Source organism: Apium graveolens, unplaced genomic scaffold (assembly GCF_009905375.1).
Source record: "Apium graveolens cultivar Ventura unplaced genomic scaffold, ASM990537v1 ctg7494, whole genome shotgun sequence".
Taxonomy (NCBI): domain Eukaryota; kingdom Viridiplantae; phylum Streptophyta; class Magnoliopsida; order Apiales; family Apiaceae; genus Apium; species Apium graveolens.
Genome location: NW_027420372.1, coordinates 14,340 through 23,410, shown reverse-complemented (window position 1 = coordinate 23,410; position 9,071 = coordinate 14,340). Strand labels below are relative to the sequence as shown.

At 36.2% G+C, this 9,071-nt stretch overlaps 1 non-coding gene across 1 annotated transcript; it reads left to right on the top strand.

The window, feature by feature from the left end:
• The first annotated feature begins 1,030 nt into the window (after positions 1–1,030).
• LOC141704155 (small nucleolar RNA R71) lies at positions 1,031–1,137 on the top strand. The gene has a single exon (XR_012567848.1). It is a non-coding gene; the product is annotated as a small nucleolar RNA R71 (small nucleolar RNA).
• Positions 1,138–9,071: the final 7,934 nt, after the last annotated feature.

Genomic DNA, 9,071 nt, shown 5'->3' with positions numbered 1-9,071 from the left:
GTCTTCTTCTTTGATTAAATGGAGAATATGGAGAAGGAATTGATGGCTTAAACTCATGATATAGCCCTAACTAAGCATGAAGATGATTAGGGAATTAACTCACCAATTTAGGAGGCTTGGATCTTGAGTTTTTGAATTCTTGCCCATTTGCAATAGTAAAAAGCCGAGAGCATGATGAACCATGCCTTGGTTGCTTTTTGATTTTGATGAAAAATGATTTTGCTTGGCTTGGTTGGCTTGTTTTTGTGTTTGATTTAGTTAATTACCTTGTTGCCCTTGAATTTGTGTGGTTACAAAGCCACCACACCTCCTTCCTTTTTTGTCATGCCTATATCACCTTGCACATGTCATAATGCTCCCACTTGTCCACACCTTGTGGTTTGAAGATGTCACAATCCCTGGCTTCTTGTACAAGCTTGTCTCTTGGTCACTTATTTGTTTTACGGTTCGCTTATCTTTCGTTCTCGTTTATCGTTTGAGGGATCATACCCGGGATCTTATTACTTAGGTTCCCTTAACCTTTCTCAATATATTGTATTCCTTCTATGATCCTCTCTTATAATCCTTTAATTTAAATCCTTTTTATCCTGTTACCTTATACTCAATTCTCTCCGTATCTTGTGGATTTCCGGGAAAAATCAAAGTGTTCGGAATTGGATTCTGACGATCTTTACATACACTTATATACCACATAGAGTACTAATAATATCCCATAAGATCAATAACAGAACCCCTACATAGCGTGGCATGAAAAGTTTTCTCTTTCAGCAAAAACACTATTCATAAGGGTTTCAAAATTTCTCAAAAATTGGGGTTATTACATGCATCAACTTCCAGAATACCTGCTACCTTGCCTGATGTCATCCTCTGAGTTGGGTTTTGATGCTCATTTGCAGCCATCGTCTCAATAAGATTGTACGCCTCAGTATAGCTTTTAGCCCATAAGGCGCCTCCAGCTGCTGCATCGAGCATGGGCCGAGATTGAGCCCCCAAACCATTATAAAAACCAGTGATTACCATCTAATCCGGCATTCCATGATGTGGACATTTTCTCAACATTTCCTTGTAGCGTTCCCAAGCCTCGCACATAGATTCTGTAGGTTGCTGCGTAAACTGAGTAAGAGCACTCCTCATAGCAGCAGTCTTTGCCATTGGATAAAACTTCACCAGAAACTTTTGCGCAAGATCTTGCCACGTAGTGATTGACCCAGCTGGTTCAGAATGTAACCAGTCTTTAGCCTTATCCCTCAGTGAGAATGGGAAAAGCCTCAACTTGATAGCCTCATCAGTCACGCCATTATACTTAAAAGTGCTGCAAATCTCGACAAAATTCCTTATGTGCATGTTGGGGTCTTCAGTTGCCGCTCCTCCAAAAGAAACAGAATTCTGCACCATCTGAATAGTGCCCGGCTTGATTTCAAAGGTGTTAGCTTGAATAGCCGGATGAAGGATGCTTGACTGAATGTCATCAATTTTAGGCCGAGAAAAATCCATAAGAGCTGGATCAGCTTGAACAATATGATCTCCCATGTTTACTGGTTCTTTCTGCTCAGTTCCTGAATCCGAATCCTCAAAATCTAACTTCTCCGGTGTATCAAGAACTTCGTCTTTCTCCTCAGCTGTATCTAAGGTCCTCTTGCGAGCACGAGAACGAGTTTGCATAAACGTTTGCTAAAGTACCTGAAACACAACCGAAAAGAGTAATTAACTACTACGTCCTAATCACTGAGTCCTAATGACCAATGATGGTAAGTACATAAACTAAACAAATACGCCGAGTCCCCGGCAGCGGCGCCAAAAACTTGTTAGGGCGAAATCACGCACTAATATTCACGCAAGTATACGCGTTCGCAAGTAATATAGAATACTTTCTAGTTCGTTCCCTCAGAGACTCAGACTAATTTATTGTCTAATTTAACTCACTCACCAATGTATGATTACTTCTCAATGTTAAGATAATAACACTTAAAATTGTTGATTAAATATTAACTATAATTAACTACTTAATTAACCACTTAACTAACACTTCGATTTATCAATAATAAAACACTCATGAGATCACAACTTCATTATTACTTCCTTCTATAGCCATAGTTATTACCTTTAGCATGTGACAGTGATGATATTAATCGAATAACACGAAACTGATAAAAGCCAACTTTCATTGTACTAATACCATTCTACCAAACATCCACAATTAAGATAGAAATTGAATAGTCATCAATTATGTTGAGTTCCTATATGTCTACAGAAATTGACAACACAATGATTTAAGCACAAGTTATTCCTTTTGATTACATAGGGCAAATAAAACTATTAGAGTTACCCACTAATCATGCACAACGTACATGAACCTATGCTAGCATGGCAAGTTCTAAATCTCAAGATCCACCGTCGCTTCACAAGAGATTAACACCCTATCTTATATGTTCGCGACGCACATAAGACGAATACGCACAACCAATACTAGATATCATGCAATCATCACACACTAAAGTATTAAACAATTAACTAAAGAATTCCATAATAAATCCGTTGCAACCCCATGATCACGATTAGCCCATAATAGAACTTATCACCATCATGGGTTCATATGAAATCATGATAAACGAACACAAGAAAATAACAACTAAACTAATTATATTAAAACAGAGTACGTCACAAGAGTAAATAAGTCAAAGCAAGAAAACTAGCATCCAACGTTACAACGAAACAAGAATCACAAGAATATATGCTTCCTCTTCGTTGCTGTGTGCTAAATCGGTCTTCTTCCTTATCTCCTTCGCTTCTTGCAAAACACAATCTAAAACATAATCCCCTCTTAATACTCTGTGAAAAATGTCTCAAATCTACTTATATAATAGTCCCATAAAACTCAGATTACATAGAAGTTGGAAGCCAAACAGAAGTAGAAGTCTAAAACAATATATTATTTTCCCCGACCCTGCGCGGCCGCTCAGCATTTCTGCGCGGGCGCGAAAGGCTGCTGCGCGGCCGCTCAGCATTGCTGCGCGGGCGCGCAGGACCCTACTGGAAAATTTCCAGGTTTGCTCCGTTTCTTCGCCGTAATCTGCCCGTTCTTTTCCTCTCGCAATGGTGAACACATGCCAAGGCTTATTTTTGATGATTCCTCCTCCGAAATGCAACTAATACCCTGAAATGCATAAACACTAGAAAAATGCATCAAATACACAAAATACTTGATTTCAAGACACCAATTTAAGCCATTTTAAGACGTTCTAAGTGGTATAAAATGCCACTTATCAATCCCAAACTTCCTTGACTGTCTTGCTGTTAATGATGTTATCAAACATGTCACCATCAACTCCATTGAACAGAATATTCATGGCCTTCTTGTCTTTCCTGACATGTTCAATATTAGGATCCGACCATTCATGCCTTGGCTTGGGAACTGATGGCTCATTTCCAGTTACAGCTCTCATCGGTACATGAGGACCTCTCTCTATGCAATCTACATAGGCCTCATCTTGAGAAAGTAAATGAAGATGCATCTTTACCTTCCAGTGATGGTAATTATTTTTTTCCTAGAAAAGGAATCTTGACTCCAACATCCTTCTTGTTCATCTTGCTATTTGTTGTGATCTTTAAACTCTGTGTGCTTCAAGAGCTTGCCCTGATACCAATTATTAGTCCCTAACAATGCAGCAAGAATTACAGAAGGGGAGTTGAATGTAATTCTAGTAAACTTTTTCTTGAACTATAAAATGTTCTAACTCAAACTACATATATAAGTGTTTTGATTTGCAAGGTGCGGAATCATAAGTTAAATAAATCAAAAACACAAAGTATAAAAACACAAGTCTTTAAAACTATCTGGTGGATGTGAAAGTATCCACCAGATATATATATATATATATATATATATATATATATCGAATTAAGAACTCTGTGATGAACAAATTATCTCACAGCTGCTTTACAAGTGAACAAACAAACTACAGAGAAATTCTTAACAGTTACAGCTTTTTCTAGTTTTGCTTGGTTGTTTGTTCTACTAGCTACACTTGGTTTATATACCACCAAGTTTACATGGTAATAAGACAGGATAATAAAATAAAACTATCAAGTCAAACTCCATGCTGCTTCACTACTCTATTCCAGCATCTTTGAAAATCTTCTTAACTTGCATGGAAATGGTAATGCTTCTTTGTTTTTCATTTCCTGTTAAACAGGATGCCACATTCCTTTTGCAAACACCCAACACATGTGACTGTGTTGTCACTGTCAACAGACATTTGAATTGATGATCCGTCGGGTACATGCTTGTCATCCGTCGGGTAGCTTTGTTGATCAACCGTCGGGTAACTATTTGACACTTGACTTCATTTCACTTATGCAGAATTACAAGACATCTTATATTTACAACTAATCAACCTATTCTTCATATCTAATAAGAGTCAACATGACTCATATGCTACTACAAAATCTATACAAAGTTGTTTGCAAAAATGAGTTACAATACTTATTATTACATAAGCTACTCACTCGATGGATGACAAATCATCATCCATCGGGACTATAATTGAGTCATCAGTCGGGACAATATTTGATCATCCGTCGAGTGCTACATTTTTCACTAAGTTAAATCTACTAAGGTGTTTTGTTAATGTAATCATCAAGTTCACAACATATTCCCAACAATAATAATCAAAAACAGTTTATGATAAACAATTATAGGAACATAATTCATAACTCGTTTATAAAAACAAGTAAACAGGTAAAACTGGATATCAATAACTAGAATGCTTTGTAGAATATCTCATTAGTTGTGTTGTGTGAATACTAGAGTTCAATTTTAACATGTTATTCTCATTTCCAAATCTTTCGTTCCATTACAGGAACCATAAAACCATTTGTCCCGTTACGGGGACCCAAAACATTTATTCCGTCACGGGAACCATAAAATCATCAAGCTCAGATATTTATGTATTGGATGATCCCTGACGAGACAGCTGATCAGGCTATCTTCATAGGACGGCTCCATCTTCCATCCCATGAAACTTGTTCCAGAACTCAGAGACTAGCTAGGTCTCTGTCACGCTGGACTAAGTGATTTAAATAGGGTGCGTAATCAACTTAGCCTCTTACGCTATCTTCTTGGCCATTATAGGCCCTTGCGCACGCTCATCCAATTATCTGATTCCTTTATCTAGTTTTCAAACCACTTACCTATCTCTTTTAAACAGTTTTATCACAACACACCTTCCAAAACATTTTCATTTTATTCAAAATTTAGAGATAGGTATTTTCAGAATTTAATTTCCCCCCAAAAAACAAGTTAACAAATCATTTTGAAACACAGGGGATACGTAACTTAAAACAATTTCATTCCAGCACGTAATTTAAATCAACAGTTGTTCATATATTAGTGAACCATAAAGATATGGTCAGGGGTACTTGACTTGATACGCTTTAACAGCTATTATTGGCTATCTTTGCATCGACCGGGATGCTCGGGATTTCGATTGGAACCTATAGAACCGAAATACCCTAAATTAGATGTCTGAATATGCTTGACATATCATCGCTAACAATCTATCCGTACGTTAACAAAACCCGACTCGTAACATACGCATTATTGCAATACACGTATCAGTTAGGGTTCACGTCCTCGAAAGTCGGTTCGACATTCGCTTTTAGAAAATACGTATACCTGTCATATTTGGAAACTAGGGTTATTAGTTTTGGCAAAATATTTCACCATGACAAACAAACAGATTTCGTAAATAGATTTCGTAAAAGATATCTATGTATATATATATATTCGCTCGACGTCCCGATAATTATTGGATACGATCCCGTATTTCCGTTATTAGATTTCCCAGAAATTAGGCAGTGTTTCCCCAATTTATTGGACTATCCTGAAATAATTCGATGTCAAACCAACAACAACAATCGCAATTTCCACAAATTCCCAAACACCAATTCAAATCTGATTACTAACTATTATTCGTATTTTTATATTTTTATTCGAAGGACTCAGATTACATCATCACAGTCCACCGTCGGCTCACCGAGGCTCATCGCCGATGGCGATAAAATTCACGGGTTCCCAATTACATCGGACATCCTTCGTGAATTTCATCGATTAATTATTATAATTCCGCATAATTTATTTTATTTCAAAAATCTAATTAAATCATTTTTCTGCCGAAAATAAAATAATTCTCAAAACCAACGCGTGTAAACACGCGCACCAGACCACCAGTCGAACAGGCCGACAGAAACAAGAAACAGGGCGGCTACAGGGCGGTACCGCCACACACACACAACATACACGACATTGAACACACCCAGGGATGGGAACACACGCACACACAAGGACTATATGTAACGCCCTCCAGACCCGGGGTATAAGTCTGGGGGTTACTAGCTAATCACCAAACCTGTACAATTTGATTAACAATTAATAAAGAAATGAAATTAAACCCCTTTAACACTAACCAGGATCTTTTTAGGTTGAAGTATGAAAACAAGAACCACTAACTACTTTTATTACAAACCAACATTCAAAGTCTCACAAACTCTCTTTATTACAAACCATTGTCTAATTCATTTTAAGCTAAGTTCAACTTTTATTCAAACATACACACCTACTATCTATCAACACTCCACCTGCTCGGGCAACTCAAAGCTTTCTTCCTGGATTGGGATCAACACCTTGGGTATAAGAGGATCCCGAGGCTTGACTCGCTTCTTTACCACTCGAGTCCTGATTGGTTTCATATTCCTTCTTAATTGAAAACAATAAGGTGAATAACAACAAAAGGGGTGAGCTAAAAGTTGCTCAACAAGTCCACAAACATATAAACAGTGTTAAAGCATTTTAAATGAATCTGCCATCCCAGGTATATCTGCCAAGATATAACCTCATGAGAATAGAAAGAAGGCCATTACTGGCGAGTATAAATAAACTAAACTGGACCCAAGTTCGCATCTATATTCTGTTGATCAGTCAGAATATAATGCAGATCCATATCTCAGTATATAGATCCAGTCGGGTACCCAGGCACTACGGCCCACGTCGAGGCACCAGTCATCCCGGTCCTCAGGATTAAGAGACACTCAATCCAAAATATCCTTATCCAGTCCATCGCTTAGCAACCGGGACAATCGGTATGCTTTGATATATTCCAAACACTAGAATATATCAATCTCCATGTGTTACCAACAGAATATGAATCAAGAATCCAAAGAAACGAAGAAATCAAGAATTGAAATAAAATATGAACAAAGGAATAGGGATTGTATATTAGTGATCAAGAACAATAATAAAGAGAATGTAAATGTGATAAATATTTGAATCAATGTCACTATTCCGAAAGTAGAATAGAGGAAAAACGTGCCTTCTGCGCGACTTACTGCAATTGAATCACTTATGTCTATCACCTTGGACTATTACTGACTCAACTGGCCTGGCTGGCTTAGCTTCTGTTGGCAAAACAGACTGGTTAAGTCACATCGTACTTCATTTGCATCTTGAATCGACTTCAAACTGATCCTAACATCTACCCATGCGCTTATGACTGACTCATGTATTACATATAAGCAAGTAAGACTCGATTAACCACGTAATACACATAAGCACATAATCATTTTTATGGTTAAAATAATTTTTAAAACCAAAATCGACTCGCTGATCGCTCAACTGATCGTTATCTAACTTGTTTCCCATTTTTCCGGAATTTCGGACTCGTCTCGGCACGTAACTTGACTGATAATCAAACAAGTCACAAAATCAACCAACTTCTAAAAAAATTAAGCTTTGATATTATTTTTAATGAAAAGGATTCATTTTTCTGAGTTAACAGGCTTTCGTTTCACGCAAAACGGACTAACGGTTGAATTATTATTAATTAAATACTGATAATTCCATTTATTAATTATTATAAATAATTATTACTAATTTTTAAAACCCATAAATAATTTTTAAATCATTATTTAAGAAAATCAGAATTAAAAATAATTTTTCTATAATTTTTGAAATTAAAATGAATTTATTATGATTTATTGAAAATTATTTGATTAATTATCAAAATAATTAATCACTTTTAAATAATTAATAAGTAATAAATAAATAATAAATAATGAAGAAAATAATTCAATCTGATTTTTAGAAAATAATTCAGAATTATTTATAATATAAATTAATTAATTTAATAATTAATTAATCAATTTACAAAATAAATAAAACTGATTTTTAAAATTAATAAAAATAAAAAGTAAAAATAATTTCCAGAAACATATGTCAGAAAACAGACATCTGACAAGGTGGATCAAAACCGGGTTCTGGAAACGGGTCAACCGGGTTGGATTCCGGGTCTGTGAAGAACACTACCGGAATCTGGGTTTAAACCCAGAATCCGGCGACTTCACCGGACTCCGGCGAGTCCAATTCCTGGCCAAACAGACACCGTTTGGTTCCGTTTTTTATCCCAAAACATCCCAAACTACTTCCCCAATCTGTTTTAGGCCAAAATCGACCAGAAACATCCCTGGATATCATTCTCCGATCAAAATCATCAAGAACTCCGGCCAAAAATCCAAATCACTCATTTGTACATAACATCAAACGTTATATAGTGCAAAATAAAGCTAAGAACATATACAATCAAAGCCCTAACATTACAAGAACCAAATATTCACAGAAATCATCGAGTTGTGTTTTGAAAATTCGACCTAAACCCTAAAAATCGTGAATCATTATCCAAGCATCGTTTGTTCAATTAAACACCATGAATCGACTGTAAATCATCTAACAAAGCTATATCAATCATCAAAACATCACAATAACCCCAGAATCAAAAAGCCTTAATTCGAACATAAACCCTAGAAATCAAAAATAAAAAACGATGCAATAAAACATGAAATTGATGCAAGAAACAGAAAGAACGGATCAAAAACTGCGATTTGAGTACTTGAATCACACGATTTGATGATGTAATCAGTGAGAAATCACGACTTGATTCTTTGACCCGAACCTGTTCTTCCCGACCCGATTTCAGAGAATTTTTGGTAATTTTGCAGATTTTAATGATTAATTATAATTA